Here is a 20,513-nt window from a genome sequence, read left to right as displayed (position 1 = left end):
CGTCCTACATATGCATTATTGGACCCACCTCCCCATCTGAGTGTTTCAACAACAATCAGTTGTTTTCTGTGCAGCAAGAGGCATTATAACCCTGTGGTATCTTTCCTCATTCTTAAATATCTTCTCTTCTCTCTGGGGAAGAATCTGTTTCTGATGTTAATGTTCTGCTACATGCTTGTAAAACATTCTGATCCTGCCTGCTCTCGCCACAAAATGGTAATAAATTAAGCATTTACTTTCAGTTTAATTTTCACGTGCAGATTAACAAAGCCAGAGGATAGGACATAGAAGGACAGCAATAGCTCTAATATCTCTGCCTCACTTAGCTCACTCGTGCATCTCTGAGGACCGCAATTGCTTCATCCTAGTGTTGATACACAAAAAGCAAGAAACTTGAAGATTTAGTAGAATCAATATTATTTTAACTCAGATATTATAGAAGGAGTGAGTTTAAGAAAGACATCGTGGCAACAGACATAACACTAATCCTACTAATTTATTTTAAGTTTCTGCTCTTCTTTCTTAGAGGTGCAAGAAGTCACAATGTGCTTCGATTTTAAGTATGCCCTTAACCACACTGAGCTGAAGGGTGTTGCGTGAACAACTATTCTAGTACTCTGAGTGGTGGAAACAGATGTTAACAGGTCCTCACAGTGATAGCATGAATCCTCCCAATGTGGTCTGCAGGAGATGATCCCATCGCTGCTGAAAGCGTGACAATCGTCAGCCCCACAGTGCACAAAGAAGCCATGCAAGACACAGTACCTCCAGCTGTAGTTGTGCTCACTTTTGACATATGGAGAGCTGACCTTATGGATTATCTTGGTACAACATTTGCAGAGGTTCTGAGTAATGCACCTCTAACGCCTCCAATTTCTCAGCATCTTAGAAGAACAAGACAGAGTCAGAAAATGCTATAAAGAAAAGGGTTGGAGTAGAGATCCCTCAGATGTTGGTAAGACAGTTTGAATTGATTCAAGTGTTAAAAATGGAGGAACCACATTTTAGCTGTAATGTATAGAAAGTGTGCTAGGCATCAGGAACTTTTCAAAGAGTGCTAATTTACAGATGCTTTTCTAAGGAGCACAAGTGAGTATATTACTTTTCCTTTAAAGTGCAGCTGCAACAGCAAACCACACACACTCTGCAGGTTTTATAACTTTGCTAATTTTCCCTAAGTCTTGGGAGCTATTGGTGCTAAATATAAAGATATTTTGTTTCAACCTAAGAAGAAAAAGAAAATTGAAAAATATTTGTTTCTAGAGTACAGCTAACAACTAAACTAAAGAGATACCAACTCTGAGCTCTACAGAATAGCCAGTGATGCCAGGGAGACTGACTTATACCACTTATTCTTGATTCAATTAAAGATATTAGGGTTTTATTTTTATTTCTATTCATATCAATGGGAAAACTGGGCACATAAAACATGCAGAAACAAAATGGCAACCTAAAGGAAATGCTGAATGAGTCAGGAACCTTTTTGACAGCATGCAGAAAATCTGTATGCAGAGAAAGGAGATCCTAGGAGGACTGCATAGGATGAAGTACTTGCATGAAAAGGAATCAACTCCCTGCTCTGCAACACATTTCCTTGCTATCACGTTCCTATTTGTAAAACAGGCAGCTAAAAATCCCAGATATTGGGATGTGCGATAACAAGAAGTTTGTAAGTGCTTAGACTGAAATCCTTATCTTCCAATCCCACCACCATCCAAAGCAATAACCAGCCATTTTATTATACATCTGCTCTTAAGGCTTTGAATGTTGCTTTTGTCCCATAGGAAAAGTTTTCATGGCATCACATCAGAATAACTCAGCATCAGGGTGTGGTAGAGAAGTTAATCTTCCCATTTTACCACTTTTAGGAGAAATCTTTTGATCTGAGTCAGGAAAAACAGAAGTTTGACTGCGGGTTTGCCTAACCGCCTATGCAGAAGCAGTGGAAGCAAACTTCTCTGCAATGAAAACATTTTCTGGGGACATAACATGAAGATATCCTGCTCAAACTCTAATCACAGTCCAAATTTCTAAACAAAATACTTTAACCATGCCTTAGTGTGGGTGGGAAGGTGCAGACTGCACAGAAATGTTATTTGCCAATAACGGCCCAAAAATGGAACCGAAGATTTTTGTCTCTCCCAATTCTTTGGACTTTCATCTTTGCTTAGTGGCCTACAGGAAAAAAATCACTGTCCAACCCCTAAGAGGTTGACAATACTGCTTACACTCCAAAATCACTAGGACAGCCCACACAAAGTATTAGTTGGAAAGGCACCAGGGTGCATTAAGTATGGAGAGATAGCCTTAACTCCCACTTTCCATACTTTCATGAGCCTCAGTCAGAACTATAATGTTATTTGAACTATACCTATGTTTTGGACTTAACTTAAAGCATTTCTTCACTTGTCCAACATCTTTTTATTTACTCCCAAATCTTATCCCATATTATCTCATTAGTTGCATTATTTTAGCTGCACTTCGTATGCAAGTAACATGGCCAATTAACTACCTAGTCATAAAACTATGTATCCTTTTATTATCATTGGAGTTTTCCAAAATATGTGCTAATTCTACTACCACAAAATAAATTTCACCAGTTGATGAGTACTTTATCAAGCATTTCATTACCATAATAAAAATGAAAACATGAACAGAAGATCATAGATTTTGCTTATCCTATTCTCATTTTTGCAAAGTTATTATAATTTTCATTTGCATCTGATTCTAAATATATCCTGATTAATGAATGTCACATGAGAGACATTAAGCTAAATGGTCTGGTAACGGAGAAGGGAGTTAAGTAAGTTCATAACGGCACCCAGAGATCTGTCAAAATATTTTTTAAACTGTTCCCAACCAAGCTATAAAAATACATGGCTAGATACACTCACCAGCACAGAGGCAATGATATCATCAGCTTGCTAACATATCTTCCATTTTAAGGCCACCAGCGGTCAAGCAGAAGATTCAGCTTGTTGGGTTTGTTCCAAAAATAGTTATTAGCCACAGCATCAAGTGGAGTGGGGAAAGAATGTTAATATCCAAAAATTATTTCGTGTTGCAATGAAGAAACAGAAATAGAAGTGAAGGCTATACTGTATTTTATCCTTACACTGAGAGATCATCCTCTGGCTCACTGGGAAAATGCCACACATGAAACGTGAGTCACTGTAAAATTCTCAAGACTCACTTGGCTTATTGCTCTGAGAGCAAGACTTTTCAGGTGTTGAGCATAAGAATTCATCATACCAAAAAAAGAGAAAGTTGAAAGCATGCATAATGAAAGTTGAGACAGCTGCCTGGAAGTTATGTAGTCACTGAAATCAAAGAAACTTTTACAAATGAAAAGTTTATATTTTGGTGTTAGTCAGCACAGCCCATGATTCATGCTGCCCACTTCCTTTCTTAGACATTGAGCATGAAAGTCTTTCTGAACTTCTACATATTCCCTCCTGAAATTGAATGTTGCTGTAGCACACGTGAAATATGATTTTCTAATCCGCAGCATTCACATTATATTCAAAAAAGACTAATTAATAAAAGAGGACCCCATAACATTAGGTAAGATGGCAAGTAACAAATTCTCATTGCTGTATTTTCAATCTTGATTAGCTTTAATGAAACTGGTGAAATAATAAGCAAAAGTAAACCACATCGGCTCTTTTGATTCATTACAGGCTGCACAGAATAATCACCTTTTGCCTCAGTCCTATGAAAAGTGACAGTGAGATTAAGCCACAGCAACTAATTCTCCAAAGATCAAAAAGCAAGTATCTTCCAGTGTTAAAGCATGGGTTTTCTCAAAATAATTTGCAAAGATAAGCCAAATGTTACTGGTCTTAAAAATATGTTAGTCGACTCTGCCAGTGCATTTCTGCTGAACAGTAACAGATAGTAAAGGATCTTCTAGCTAGCAGCAGTTAACTTAAGAAGCTTATTTCAGCTTTAGCGCACCTTTCCAAGCATGCAGTATGCACTGGAGTATGTATCAGTGAAACCATCCACAGCTGTACCCCACACCCCTACTTCCAAACAAGGAAAGGAAAAGAACAACCAGAAAGGCTTATCTGCTTCTTCAACCAGAGATGCATACCTCACAACTAGCATGTCTATTGTAAACGGGGAGGTGAGGGAGGGACCAACAAACAATACACAATAAACATAATTCTGTTCCTAGAAGAGTGCTGCACAACCGTCTCCAGGCTCCAGCAGGTCCACTGCCAAAACTAGACAAAAATCTGTCCCACAGTCTGTCACCTAAGCATGGTTCTGTGAAACCACACATGCCAAGGCCTAAGAAAGATTGTGCAGAAAGCCAGACTGCATCTTTTCTGAGGAAGAATTACTGGCATGCTACCTAGGAATACATAGCAGTAACACAAAAATCTACGCATGCCTCCTTTATATGCAAATAAAATTAGTACAGATCTTTGTCCGAACCTTCACCCTTTTATGTACATCTTCTTCAGCCATACAGAGAAAGTTCAGCAATTATCCTTGAGTGAGGAAGAACGTAAGGTTCACATGCATTCCTTAAACCCAATGAGAAACAGTGCTCTGCCATGGTTACTGCACTAGGACTTAGCTGAATGAAAATCTGCACTTAACTCTCCTATGCATAGATTGTGGGATCTTGACTACGCAACTTCTCCCTGATGTCTGAAAAATGAGGATGCGAATAACAACTATACATTGAAATGTATAGGAACTGAATGTTATGTTAAAATGTGTAGAGGCTGGGTGTTACAGATATTTGTGTGGAATGTAAATCTTAAATGCTACTAATTCCACTACTTAAACCATGTGTCTGCATGAACACTTTCATTAACACAGCACGGAATTATATTCAGTGTCAGAGTATAAAACCCTAAATTACTATAACCTATAGATCATTCCAAAAGAGAAGAGTTTGTTGGTGGTGCCTTCTAAATGACAATTCTTCAATTCTTCTTACTGCAGCTGATATCCAACATCACTTGCCAGTTGTTTCACAGTACTACTTTTCTCACAATGAAAGATACCCTGTAAAAGTCTGGTCAGATGCAGCTCGTTGGCATAAAATTACCTATTAGATCTTGCAGCATGCTTTGATTATGTATCTAACTCTCTAATAATCTACTGAATGAATAAGCAAAAAAATTAAGATATGGCATAGTACGTTAGTGTCAGCAGTCACATGATTTATGACAGCTCTGCTCTACAACTGCTACAATCCAGATCTGAATGTTGCTTCAAGACAAGGTCAGCTAAAAAGCCACCTCCTTTATGAATAAAGGGAATAATGCTGTCTTTCATCTCCTTCTGAAACTGCAGTCACCACCTTGCATGGCACAAGAAAATACTTCTGAGGAAGGGTGCTATAATGTAAGAAGTGAATGCTGGGATTCTTGGAATTGTTTGAAAGTGAAATAAAAATATGGATATGAAATTCTTCAAAGTCATAGGCTTCAGATTAGGGCTGGTCAAAAGCCCACTAAAATTAATGTGATTTTACTGATTTTCTTTAATATCTGCCGTTCATAACCATTGCACATGTAATATGAGCACAACCACATTTTGGATTGAGTGGGATATACCCTATTTCTCTTACCAGTTCCAGGAAAGGATCACAGATATTACATGATGAATATGCTGCACTTATGTGTGATTTTATTGGCCCTCTATTTCTGCTCCTCTGTAAAATGTGCAGAGAAGCTGGTTTCTGTACTGAGGTGAACAATCCTAAATGAGTAGAGAATAGAAGTTAAACAACTATTATTAAATTCAATGTATATTCATAGGGGGTATAGTTTCTATCTAGTCTCTTGAATATTCTGATTCAGTAGACACCCCTAATGTTATCAGCCTGTTTTTTTCAGCAACTAAAACTGAGGACATCACCACTAATGTAACTTAGTATATGTCACATAATTGTGATGCACTCTATAGATTTAGTATATGAGCTTGTATGTATTACTGGATTATTATTGAAAAAGACATTAATCACCATGACAGACACAAAGCATCACTATTCACACCCTCTGAATTCAGACATGAAATGGGCCCATTGCTAATTAGGATGATGACAGGAAGGAATTAAATTTAAAAGTCTCTGTTTATTCCCTACTTCTTAAAATTATTCTTCTCTGTGCCACCCTTTTCCTTCTCACGGATCCGGTAGTAAAACATTAGAGGCAGCCCATTGTGTGACTACTAAACAGTTTCTTGTTAGCAGGCATGTAATAGCAATAAGAAATAGAGAAGAAAGCGGTCGTTAAACTATTAGAAACTGAATGCACACCATTTGAGTACACCCAGCATTTATCTAGCTTTAACTTGCTTTCCAAAGCCAGGAATACAAAATGATACAGAGCAGAAAATGTAAATCAATGATGTAATAGTGGCCTGTGTGATACCTTGGAAGGACTTAAGCATACATTAACATTTTCTTTACAAAACCCCCCATTGTCCTATTCTGGTACATGAACGACTTCTCACTTTCTTCATGATTTTCCAGAATACATTAACCCTCTGTATTACATAACCCTACATAGGCCCTCACGTCTCTCTCTGAAAAGATGCAGCAATATTTTCCTGAATGTGGCTGCACAGTCAGCAGGTTTTGACTCATGGAGGATGGGACTGAATACTAAGAAATGTAGGTTCTTTTAATTTCTGTTTTTTAAAAAATTTGTAAGAAACATCCAGGTATAGTACCAGTGAATTCTTGCTGATGTTGGTAGAAGGAAAAAGTGAAAAAGAAAAAAGACCAAAAAAATGTGCTACCAGAGTGACTTGTCATGGGAATCTAGGAAAATTTTGTTTAAGAGACACACCTATCAGCATATAAAATTACTCAGGATTATTTATATTTGGCTTGTTGAAAAAAAGCCTGAAGATGACAAGGAACTTGACACTTGACTTGGAAGCTGCAGACATAGACACCGAGCAGCATGGGAGAGCTTGCTGGGAGGTCTGAATGCCCAAGAAGAGCAGACATGGGCAGAGCTGCCCTCCAGACCAGATGGTATCAAGAGGCAAGGAGTGAATCCATAAAAACATCTGAGGTGAACCTCTTTCCAGAGATAGCCCTTTGCCTGTCTCATTGAATAGATTAATGAGCTGATAGGTAGCAATGATTAATTTTTTCTAAAAGGCTTTGTTGGGGAAAATTTGGAACATTAATTTCTTTCCTGTTTTCTGAAGTTTGAGGTTTATGTGCCTTTCAAGTCATGTTTTGAAATCATCTTTTATCAGAAGTTTTTATGGTTGGGTTTTTTTAGACAAAACATTTTGGTAATATGCTTTGAATATGTTTCAATAACTATTTCAGAACAAACTATCACTGACATTTTCAGGAGACGAAGTGTTGGGGAAGCTCAGCTTTTCCCACAAGTATTGTTTTGCCCTGAAAGAAGCCCATGCTGGAATGAAAACATATTTCTTATCAAGCTTTAAAACACTCATCTGATAATTCTGGAGGTTCACCATTATTTGAGATTGTGATTCATTAATGAAAGAAGATCTATTCAAATAGAAAGGGTATCCCACAGAAAAAAACATTCATGAGTGCCAGACATAATTTTCAGTAGTTACTTTCTTATCTTGGTTAAACATTTGCAGGGGGAAGTTGGAGTAAAAAAGTGACCTCTTCAGTCTTTTAGACCAAAGACAGCGCTTGTACAGGAATAAATGGCTTGTTAGCATACGTAGAGTATCTTCTTCTTAGGGCAGGTAGTTTTTCTTCTCATGTGGAAATTGGCCTTTTTTACTTACTTATATTTTGCATCTTTGTTCTGCTTTCTTTCCGTGTCTGGGTAAAAAAAAGAGTTATATCTTAGAAGCATTTATAATTTCACTGATGTCATTGATGTTATTTTTACAAGTCAATATTGAATTTAAAAAAAGCGTAACAGAAAAAAAAGCTTATTTCTCTGCCTTAAGTTAACTTAGCATAAAATTACAACAATATACTGAGAAAGAAATAGTACTTTACAACGAAAGCATTCAAATAGTTAAAATAACACTGCATAAATTTCTGCATGAAGAAACTAAAACCCTTTACAGGTATTCCTGGACCTAAGCTGTGAGAGCTATGAGTACATGGCAGATAAGTGAGAAAACCCACCACCAGGACATTAATAACAAGGGAAGTTCAGTTTAAAAAGAGCCACAAGAAGAAAAACATTAATAGCTCTTAATGCCTCTCATAGCAATGAAAGAGCCACTTAAATGGAAAATGAAATTTTAAAGGCAAATGGAGTGTAACTTTCATTAAGGATTTGTTTTTCAAAGGCATTCATCTACATTATACAACTGGTAGATTTCAGTCCCTGTAGTGCAACATGTTCGTATTCAAGCTCAGATTTTAGGGACTACATGTTGTTTTGATTGGAAACTGGATATAAGGAAACTCCTTCAAACAATAACCAAAATAAAGACATTGACATGAGGAATTCAGCTGTGGTTTCACATGAAGCCCAGGCAGTCTGGCAGCTCGCTGACCAAGACAGGGCTGCTGCTCTCCTCCCTGCAAATTCCTCTGCTGTCGCCCCAGCCCTAGCCTTGCTTCTGTCCCAGGTTGCCTAGTTGCTCCTTCTCTACATTGCCATGACTCTCCAGAAGGCAGAAACTAATGCAAGAATTCTACTTTCTGTGGTGTTTTTTTTCCTTTTGCCATGTTTTTTTTGCCATTTTAGTGAGTTAAACCAGCTGACAGAGAGGCTTAGCAAGTACCGGAGGCTGCACAAGGGGAGCACTGGGCACACGTGGCACAGAGGAATGCTGGAGTCCCTGCTCCTGCTCCCTAGGTCAACACTGACTTCTGTCCACCGAGGTCTACAGGTGATGTCCCAGGCACTTGATTAGTCCCACATTTGGGGCAAGGAGGACAGATCCATATGTGAAGCCCATCTTCTCTCTCCTGGTGCATGCCTACATAGGTAACTGTACCTGGCAGCCAGTCACCTCTTTGGTTGCACACTGTATGCCTCTGCTAGGAAGAAATGGAGCTTTTCATATGGAAAGTTACAACAAGCCTAGTATCCAGCTCTTGCATATGGTGTCACTTAACTGGAAGGGTGATCCTATGAGTCTCTGGGCTTGTTCCCTGGCTGTTCACAAAGCCAGGTAAGGATTTTGAGATGCAGTAGGATTTTGGTTGTTTTAATTCAGGCCAGAGCAGCCCCACTGAAACCAGAGACTATCTTTTATTTCATGGAGAATTTCAAGCTGCAGACGGTTAATTACAGACAGCGGCAAGGTGAGAACTAACAGTGGTGGCACCTGTCAAACTGTGAGCTGTGCTGGATTTATAAACAGGTTCTGTACTCAATTTATGCTTTCACCTTTGGCACACAGAAAATTTTGCTCAAGAGCAGAAAAAGAGTGTGTAATACAAAGTTGCATACTGCGGTGCTTTATTCGTTTTTTCACATTGAACCAAGGACCTAATTAGTTATGTTATTGTAGAACTAATAGCACATTTGCTAAAATGGCTGTTTCTTTCCTAAATATCTTACATAAAGCTTACAAGATTGATATTGTAGTATGCCAAAAAATGCAAGAAATGCTTTCCCTGCTCTGGAGAAAACTTGTCTTGGTCTAATTAGGTTGTTCATTTTTCTGCCTGGATGCTGAACTGGAAAGACTTTCTCTTGGTTAGATAAAAGATAACAGATGTATCCATTCTTCTGGTTTTGAAAGTGCTCAGGAACAAATCTCTTCCAATCACCTATTAGTAACATTAAAGCAGTAGTGACTATACTTTGATTAGATGTTCCATAGTTATTTGTAAAAGTGAGGATAATGAACAAGATAAAAATGTGATCATTGGTTTAAAAACATCATGGGGCTGGTAAGGGGAAAACAACCACAATAGTGATGTATATTAATTACATCAGTAACTAGAATCACAGAATCATAGAATGGTTTAGGTTGGAAGAGGCCTTTAAAGGTCATCTAGTCCAAACCCCTACAGTAAGCAGGGATATCTTCAACTAGATCAGGTTGCTCAGAGCCCTGTCCAACCTGACCTTAAAAATTTCCAGTGATGGGGCTTCTGCAACCTGTCTGGGCAACCATCTGATCCAGTGTTTCACTGTCCTCATTGCAAAAAAATTCCTCTTTATATCTAGTATAAATCTACTTTCTTTTAGTTTAAAACTATTACTCCTTGTCCTATTGTAATGGGCTCTGCTAAAAATGTTTGTCCCCATCTATCTTACAGGCTCCCTTTAAATACACAGGGTCCCCCTGGGGCTTTCTCTTCTCCAAGCTGAATAATCCCGACTCTCTCAGCCTTTCTTCACAGGAGACATGTTTCACCCATCTTATCATTTTTTGTGGTCCTACATGGTATAGACATACAATTACATAGTATATACCTCAATGTTCAAGGCCTTTTTTACTTGTTTTGCTTTGTACAGTATTGGCACCACCAAGATGGTAACTAATATACCCAGCTTCCATCCCTTCTTGCTCTTTCAAAGATTAATACAAATATTTTCTACTTGTAAGAAAATGATTGTCTGTGGCAGCTTTTTCATCATAGCCTCTACAACTCCATGCAGTTAGGGAAGGCAAATATACAGTGACAAAATACATAGCACGTGCCTTGCCCAGAGCTTCTGCATGGCCGTGTTCACTCATCACAGTGGTTAACTCTAAAAACAGGTTTGTCCAAAGACTTCTTGTAACATCCTGTTACAGCAAGAGGACACACTGCTGTTGATCATGAAACATTCAACAAATATTAACATATATTTCACACACATCCACAAGCCCTTCTTTACAAATAGCTATGAAAAATCTAGAGTGGATGAAGTGCATCAGGTGTAGAAAGAGCCTGGCTGATGCAAGAAGAGTCTACATGCTAGCTGCCATTTGATTACTCAACATCCCAAGCCCTTTTTTCAAAATCACATTGTTGATTTCACCTGGGCGCACCTGGGGTGAAAGCAGCAGGCACAGCTCCTGCGTCCAACACAGATTTGCAGCTGAATAGGTCAAAACCCAAACAAATGCTCTGAGTCCCTATGATCTGCTTACATGTCCTAACAAACAGCTGACTTAATGTACAGTGCATAAGCCCTTCTTAATGCATGGACTGCAACCCAGAACTCTTCCTCCATGTGCAGCCGTGTTTTCCCGTCTGAAAGTCCTAGACACTAGGTATCAAGTCATAGAGACTTGTGACTCCCCCCCTTCAATGCAATTTGATTTATTTTATGTAACACAGCACAGCTTCAGGAGAAGGGGGCTGTGAATCACCCTCCTGGCACCCCACTTTCCTGTGGGGCCACAACTTCATTTGGCTTCAAGGTTACATTGGTTTCCTTCCTGAAAGCAAAAATACTCCTGTGAACACACAACGTGATATGCACACTTAAAAGCACCTACCATACTCAGCGTTGCAGGGAAAAAATCCTTGTCTGGATATTGCACAGGACAAGGTATTGAGAGCTGCTGAACTTTTCACTCTGCTGCAGGGCAGAAGAGCTCTATGGCTCAGCACCATCCCATGGAGATGCAGAAGCCTGAGCAGGCAACTTGAGTCCCCCAACTTCGGCCTCAAGCACTGTTATTAGATTCTGGGCCCTTAAAAACAGTATTTTGGAACATAAATATACAGATAGATTTTTTTTTTATCAAGATATAAATTTTCCTTAGGAGGGTTACTTTGTTCTTTTATTATCTGTACATGAACTATGCAGGGCATTTGTTTAGGATCTGTAAAAATCTGTTTCCCATAAGCAGCTTGGCATTCTGTCTTTATTAGCTACAACATTCATAGAGAAAACACTGTACTATCAAAAGGAATCATTATTACTTTAACTTTATCACACCAGGTGATTACAACTAAGATAATTAAAGGCTAATTTGAAAGGAACCAAAGGGGAGGTGGAAGCGGAGCTGGAAGTTAATCAGAGTACGTCTGTATTTAAATCAGAAGCTCACGGAGATTGATTTCTAGAAGATTTTTGTGACTCAAACAGCTCTCCTTGAAAGACAGAAGAAGTATAAACAGAACAGAAGGAGGCATAGGAGAGAGGACTGTGAGCACAGAGTAGGGAAGAGTAGGGAATTAACCTGTTGGGCTGGAGTTACCTTCCACAAGCGCAAAGCTCTCAGCTTCAACCACATGCTGCTGCTCTCTCCCTCCCAAAAGCTGAGCATAAGCCCAGTTCTGGGACAAGCAGCCTCTTGAGCCACTCCACATAGAGGATGTTGAAATGGGCTTCATCCACCAGCACTGCTAGGTGGGAGCCAGTGGCAGAACTCTCTGAGGAAGAGAAGGAGGAGAGCCCCTGCCTTTGGCTGCAAGCATGAGCTGGAGCCAAAGTGGCAGGGCAGCCACATGATAATCTTGCCAGTGGGAAAATTTAAGTAACAACAACAACAAAAAGAAAATACAATTTTACCTCTGATATTAGGAGAAGGTGATAACTCTGGGGCACAGAATGGGTCATCTTGATTAGAGCAATGGCTACTGGTGGGCAGGCTATGCCCTGCAGTATCTTTCCAGAGCTGTTAGCTCTGAGACAGCATGGGAGGGAATGGGAACAACCTTTTCCAAGCTCCGTCACAGACCATGTCCAGAGAGCAGGCTGCCTTACTGAGACCTTGAAGCAAACCCTCACCACCACGACGAAGAAACGGAGACATTAACCTACATCATATAAGCCAGCTGCACTGCTCTCAGCATCCTTGCTTACTAAAACATCTCCTCATAGCTCTGTGGTATGGCTCGCATGAGTACCCCTTTGCTCAGCCCACTATAACCCATTGCATCCAGCCATGGCAACTCCTGTGCCACAACTGAAACTTGCCTGCCCTGCTGTGAGATACAGCAGGGAATTGCCCTGGCTTTCTTGATTGCTGTTGAACAGCCCCCTTAGAAAAGCTTGTTGCTTATCTTTACAGAGGAGTTCCTTTGCATCTGCGGGGAGATCAGGGCTCAGCAGGCTGAGGCGGCACAACAGAAAGCAGCACAAGCCAAGCTGGACTTAACAGGGAATGGGGGATGCAGGATCATTTTTTCTACCTGTGTGCTAGAAAATGTTTGGTAGTATATTTTCTTCCAGCACAATCAGCTCAGAAAATCCTCCTAATGGGCTGTTTGCTTTGCCAGAATACCATGAAATAAGCTATTACCAATAAAAGTGCTCTTATGATAGGATAAAGGAAATTTATGGCAGGGCTTTGGCTTGTATGGCAGTGCAGCTAAGAGAAGAATTACAATGGAAAAAACAGTGTTTGCTACACCTGACGAGTGAACAAGGCAGTTCTTGGTTCCTGCCCACTTCCTCTGATAGTATTTCAAAGGGTCTGTAAAAGCACTGGTGCCCCAGTCACAGGAAAGGTGATCCCTGCCCTGCTGTCTGGCTCCCCAGACTCTGCCACGGGAGCAGCACTCCCACCACGGGCGCAGCACTCCCACCATGGGCATTTCAGGTTTTCTCCCAGTTACTGACCAAAACTCATTGAAAGACAGGTTGTCCTTGTTTCCATTGCAAGGACAATCAGCAGAAAGACTATAACAATGTGGGAACCAGGGATTCTTTCCTTCCAGACCCAAGCCTCAGGAATATCCTTTCTCCAAAAGTAAGCCTTCCTGTGCACACCTGCTGTCTATGGATGACATGGGATTTTACTGACTGCTTGATTTGCCTAAAACCAAAAAGAATGAGGACACAAACTGACACACAAATGCTAGACATCTGGCAAATGCACCATCTCTGTTTTCTTGCTTCCAGTTTAATAGGCCCTTTAGGGAAGTTTGTTGCTGATCTATGCTAGAAAACTACTCATATCATCGAAACATCAGTGTAATATCATTTGCCCAGCATAACTTTTTCTTCAGGAATTTCTGGATGCAATTATCCCTTATGACTAATAAAAACAACAGCTTAATTGCAACTATATGTTTAGAAAAGTCATTTTATGTTTAAACATAAAATGCCTGTTGTCTTAGCACTTCAGATCAAATGGACTGTCCTTCATGGGAGCAGCCAAGGGAATTAGAGGAGGAGAAACAGATTAGCGATGATGGCAGCTAATAATCCTTTCCTCAGGAATTTTGCTGAGTAAATGTTCCAGACCTGACCTACCACTGCAGTCCTGAGATGTTCCTAAGAGAGTCTTGGTTTCATCTAAACCCCAAGGCACCTCTAAACCCATCAGGAATCAAGTGATGAGCTTGCACCAGTATAACTCTAATAGCACCTCTGCCTTGCTCCCTATCCCTGGCCACCATCCTGTTTTAGCACAGACTGCAAGCCACAGAGTGCAATCAACAAAAAAGGCCCAAACTCTGCAGTACTATGTGAAATCAAGTTTTACTTAACTTCTTAAAACAAGAAAGGTAACAAATTATTAGTAGTGATTAACAGCAAGTCAACATAACAGCTTTAAAGGCAATGTGTCTAATAATTACTACAAGAGAATAAGCATAGTAATTAAGAAAGATATACCACCAGTTGCTCTATTTTATCATTGTCCAGATCCGCAGTCACTGAGGAGCCCCAGCTGCAGTAAGGATTTTGGGGAGCTTTCCCCAGACAATTGGGAGGCCCTACACAGTGCGCTGACTCATAGGCAAGGACTCCAAAGTTGCTGCAGGAAGGTCCAGCTTTTATATTGTTAAATGAACAACTTTATTTAATTTCAAAAATGCAGAACCTCTGGATTCAGCTGCCCCACTGCCCCCTCCTCCTGGATCCTGACCAGAGCCCAAGGAAGGAGACCAAGGGAACTGCTGGATATCTTTGAACTAAGGGGGCTGTTGAGATGCAGCATTCCTTCATAGTTCTTCTCTTTTCACACAGTGGTCATGCTCGTGCTGATTGGCCAGCCAAGGTGTTGATGGCCAACCAGAATGGTGATCTCGCACAGTCCATGAGCTTAGGGGACAGTCACTTTATTTCCATGATGTTCCTTCTCACGTCCTGTGTATGGTAGAGAAGCTACAAATTAAGTGGCACAGCCCACTTATACTGATAATAGGACTATGATGCATTTTCTCACACTCTATGCATTAAAAAAATAGCACAATTCTACTGATAATAGCAATGCAAGAAGTTACAAATTAAACAGCACACATAGCAAAGCAATACAAATCATTCATGGGTCAACTATTTTGGTTTAGTCCTGCTGCTCAGACCCTGTCACTTCACATCCCCGCTCCACCTGAGCAGGAATAGGGACACAGCATGACCACGGGAGCTGCTCAGCATTTATCCCCTGGTTTCCAGCAGGGAATGACAGCTCATAGAAAAACTGCCCTGTAAGGTTTTGGTGGCGACATTTTTATCTTGCTAGTTTTTTGATGAAATACATTTGATTTCATGTATCTGTATGTACATATACAAAAAAATCTACATACACAGAGACGTAAGGAAAAAGAGGAGTAGAAGAGTGAATATTGGGGTTTGAGTCCCTATAAAATCCCCAAATTCCTCCTTTAAAAATAGTTATATTGTACTAGAAAGAAGAAAACTGTTTTACAGTCCCAAGTTCTGAGAAATAAGAGCTACTGGCAAAACGTGAATGTGTGGCCCAGTTTCCAAACCTGATGCAATCTGCACAACTTCATTAGAAACCAGACATTAGGTATTAATAACTTCTTTTCAAAATAACATTAAACAACTAGTGCACAAACAACCCCAGAAAGTGGCCCAAAAAGGGAAAGGTTGGGTACTTAGCCTTTAGCACTAACCATGACAGTCATGTCCTTCTGTCCCGTGTACATGAAAGAGGATTCGATATGAATATTATAATATACACATCCTCTGAAATGGAAGAGAATTCTCACATTATGTCATGAAAATTATTATCTTTTATTTATTTAGAGGGTTTAAATGTAATTAACTAATATTAAGATAGAAAAAACTAAATTAAAAACCCCACAACTCTACATCAAATTGCTGTTTTGAACTCCCTCCAGTCTGTCAAACCACTGGAGTTTATACCCAAAGTGCAAGGGTGTTCTTCCCTTACAACAAGCAAAGGTAAAACTAAACATCATGGGACTCAGAAGAAAACCTGGATCCCATTTCTCCTGTCCACTCCCAAAGGGCTCCTATCTTCACGACAGAGGAGAGGGGTCTTGTAGCCCTGAGCACCACAAATCCAGAGGAAGCCCAGATACACCCTGCAACTTGGCAGCTGATGCTTTTACTGTGCAGCACATTCACTTTGGGGTTTGAATGACTTACTATCAACACAGTTTAACTGTACTAAAGTTGGAATCAATGTATTACCGTGTATTGAAACAATTTTAGCCATTCGTTAGTCTTCAGACATCACTGCAAGCATTGGCATCAGCTCCAGCATCATCAGAATGCACATTTTGATACGTACTCTAAATTAAATATGTATGAGAGCCTGAGAACCATATTGACAATTACTGCACCTTGGAACGAGATTTGGAATGTTTTGTCTGGCAGAGTTCAAAATACTTTTCAGCTGGGAGCAGCTGCAACTTGGTTAGCACAAGAATGGATTGATTGCAATTCATAACTTGGAATATGGATTAATGGAAAACTGCATGTGCAGAGCTCCATATGGCCAGTGGAGCTCTGAAAGCATTCTGCTTCAGGGAAGAATCGTGTCACTAGAATGCATTCGCCTTTACTGAGTCCAAGTTATGAAGGAAGGAAGTTATTTTCCTTGCTTAGCTAGTATGCAGTTTATGTGCTCTAAAACCTCCTTCGCCCCTGTTCAAGAAGGCTGAAACAGCCCTGCTGGTTCCCAAAACAGGGTCTGGGGTCTGACTGCCTCCTTATTTGTACCCTACAGACCACAAAATGCATTAGTCTATCTAGAACATCCTCACAAATCCTCTGAGATGGCTCTTGAGATCAGACTTGCTGTCAATATAGACAACAGTCTGAACCTACCCATAGTCTAGGTGGACTCTGTAGCAAATGAGCCACCATACATCAAATACACCCAGTGGCTTTGTACAGAATGAATAAAAACTCTGTGACCGAAGAAGCCATCACACACAATCAGACAGGCTCAGGCAGATGAGATGAATGCAAATAAAGTAGCACTCACAGTTTTCTATCAAAGGCAGAATAGAACATTGCAACCTACCTTACACCAAGTACCAGGGTAAGGATAGCCAAATTCCCATACTTGTTATTTGGCATGTGCTTTCGTGCCACTGTGATGCTACTGAAGATCTTAAAGTGAATACTGAACAATATATCTGAAAATTTCAGTTAGGGAGACAAAATAAAGGAGACAAAAAAGGTGTGATGCCAAATTACACTCCTAGCTGGGTCTCCATTCTTTGCATGGCTTTGTTTCACAGCGCTTCCGGAAAATATTTTAAAAAAGGGGATTTGACTAGATCACAGAATGGCTGAGGTTGGAAGAGACCTCTGAGTGTCAACTGGTCCCATCCTCCTGCTCAAGCAGCCGGTTGCCCAGGACCATGTCCAATCAGGCTTTTAATATCTCCAAGGAAGGAGACTTCACAACTTCTCTGGGCAAATTCTGCCAGTGCTTGTTCATCTTCATAGTAAAAAAAGTTTCTTTCCATGTTCAGACAGAACTTCCTGTATTTCATTTTGTGCCCATTGTTTCTGGTCCTGTCACTGAGCACCACTGAAAGGAGCCTGGCTCCATCCTCATTGCACAACTCCCTTCAGGTATTTATAAACATTGATGAGATCCTTCCTGAGACTTCTTTTTTTCCAGGCTGAACAGTGCCAGCTCTGTCAGTCTTTCCTCATAAGAGAAATATTCCAGTTCTTTCATCATCTTCGTGGCCCTTCACTGGACTCTCTTCAGTGTGTCCATGTCTCCCTTCACCAGGGAATCCAAAACTGGACACAGCACTGGGCTCACCAGTGCTAGTAGAGGGGAAAGATCTTGTTCTTGTCCTGCTAGCAGTACCTCTCCTAATGCAGCCCAGGGTACCCTTATAGCCTTCTTCGCTACAAGCATATGTTGGCTCACCAGGTCCTTCTCTGCCAAGCTGCTTTCCACCTGGGTGGCTCCCAGCCTGAACCAGCGCACAGGGTTATTACTCCTGAGGTTTAAGAATTTGCACTTCCCCTAGCCTAATTTCATGAGGTTCCTGGATAAAAGATGCTGTGCAAAAATGCTGCTTTCAGAATAAGTAACATTCATTTATTTTGCAAATGTGAATTACTGTGGTAGGCTTCACGAACAGAAATCTTTCTCCTTCCAATGAATTGAAATATTGCAGCTGCTCTAATACATGAGGCATCAATTTACCATTTGATGTAAATAATATTCTTCCGGAAAAAAAAATGACAGAATTACAGAATGGTTTGGGTCAGAAGGGACCAACACTCCTGCCATAGGCAGGAACAACTTCCTCTAGATCAGATTGCTTAAGTCTCATCCAACCTGGCCTTGAATGCCTCCAGGGATGGGGCATTCATGGGTTCTCTGGGAAACCTGTTCCAGTGCCTCACCACTCTCAGGGTGAAGGAATATATTTCTGTAGGATGAGCCTGCAAGAAAGGTAGAGTTCAATTACCTGAGCTGGGGTTAAACCAGGATACTGGACCATGACACAGGTTACACCTGGGGGACATCACAATTAATGAGAACATTTAGAAGTGACTTTAGGAGGTAAGCCTTGACCAGACAGGACCACCTCCTGCTGCTTGGCATGGGGGTGCTCGTCTGCAACACCTGCAGCTCACACTGTGCTTGCACACATCCAAGCCAGGAATCTCAGCCCTTTCAAAAGATGGTGGTCAGTGAAGGCAAAGTAGCATGGTAAGAAGAGAAGCGAGTTAATAATAAAGTAACGAGACACCCAGTGCACTTCCCAGGCATGTATTTGTGGGGAGGTGATTACACAAACCACAGCCTATTTGAAAATGTGCCTGTAGTTCCCATAGTTTCATTTCTGTCAGGAGGATTGGGCTAAACACACTTTCAAAGACTTATAACAGGCACTACACCACTCAACTTGCAATCCCTTCTAACGACTTGACTTCCCTTTACAGTACAAGGCTGTTGTCTTTTCAGTTTTACTGGTTGTATGGTGTATCTTCACACTGTTCCCTCGTGTCACTTAATCTCTTCCTACTTTTCTATCATTTCTGTATTTTCTGATGAAGTGCTAGCACATTGTGAGCACCCACTTGGTTCATAATCAGCTGTGATCTCATGCACAAATTTCCAGTAAAACCGCAACTTAGCTCAGGGAAACAGGAGTGTGCTTAAAGCAACTTCTGCAGCTCACTAGAAATCACACCAGCTATTAGAAGGAGGCAGTTGCAATTACTGCATATTGTTATCTGACTTCTGAGAATTTGGAGGTGCATTGCTTCAACTGAAACAAAATTAGTGAAAGATCCCCTGCCAGTTTCAGAAGGTCAGTAATCCAGTGTTCAGTCCACAAGGCTGATTCTTCCTTGAAGTTTTTTTCCAGAGGTTAAAAGTGATTTGGGGAAAAATAATTCTCAGATTCTAGGACTCCCGTTTCTCCTCAGTGTTTAAGAGGTGAACATTTGCAGCCTTCACAGAACAGCAAATCTTCAGCCAATATTCATGGGATGCTCCTAAAAACACACTTCTTACTGATTTGTTTCCTGCAACATCCCTGGCTAGTAGAGGTCATGATAATTTGCCACAGTGTTTTATTGTGCTCTTTAAGTTGATTGTTTTCCTTGCTTCATGTCCTCTAAAACATATTGAAATTATCTAGGATATCGCACATCTGATTTTGAGAGATAAAATTATCAGACTTGATGCTAAAGTGCATTCCAGTTTATGTGTCTGTTTATTCTTTGCATGGCACTGTTTCAAGGCATTTTTATAAATGAGGGTCTCTCCTGGATCCATGGATTAAAAAAGTGTTGTGTCTTGTCATCTCAGGACAACTCTACAGTTACAAGCATTGCTTCATGAGGGAATATTTCATAAATAAATACTTGAGCCTTCTAGAAGTTGAAGTCAAATCCATCATCCCCACCATCCCTTTTTAAAGTATATGTTAGAGACTGCGTGTTGTCTTCTTAAAGTAATTTTCCCTGCACTCAGGTAATTCTTCCTCTAGGAGCTCCCTTGATTGTCGCCACATTGTGCCTCCCAACTTCTTCCCTTTACTAACGTTGTGACAGAAGACCCAGAGATGGTGGAAAAAGGGTTAAAGGCTGCTGGAATCTACAGAGAGAGAGTCCATCTGATCTCCACCTGCAGCTAAGGACTGGGGAAAACCTATGTTTTTCTCAGGTGCCCTAAACCTCTATTTTATTGTCAAAGGCAGATGAAGAGCCTGCCTCCACGGTACTGACATCTGCTGCAGAAAGAAAGGGTCACCAAAAAGCACCATTATCACCCTCACACAAGGCAAAGATCAATGCAGACTGAAGTATGTTCTCTCTTCCCTTTCTTGTACCACCCAGAAATTCAGCCAAATGAAAAGCAAAGCCTTCCCTCCAGGAAAACCAAACAAAAGGCATGTGTCTTGAACCCTCATTGTGTCCACACAGGCACAGGGAGTTTGCCAGAGCAAACAAGTTCCAGAGTCAAAG

Source organism: Phaenicophaeus curvirostris, chromosome 4 (genome assembly GCF_032191515.1).
Source record: "Phaenicophaeus curvirostris isolate KB17595 chromosome 4, BPBGC_Pcur_1.0, whole genome shotgun sequence".
Taxonomy (NCBI): domain Eukaryota; kingdom Metazoa; phylum Chordata; class Aves; order Cuculiformes; family Cuculidae; genus Phaenicophaeus; species Phaenicophaeus curvirostris.
This window is presented reverse-complemented; position numbering follows the sequence as displayed.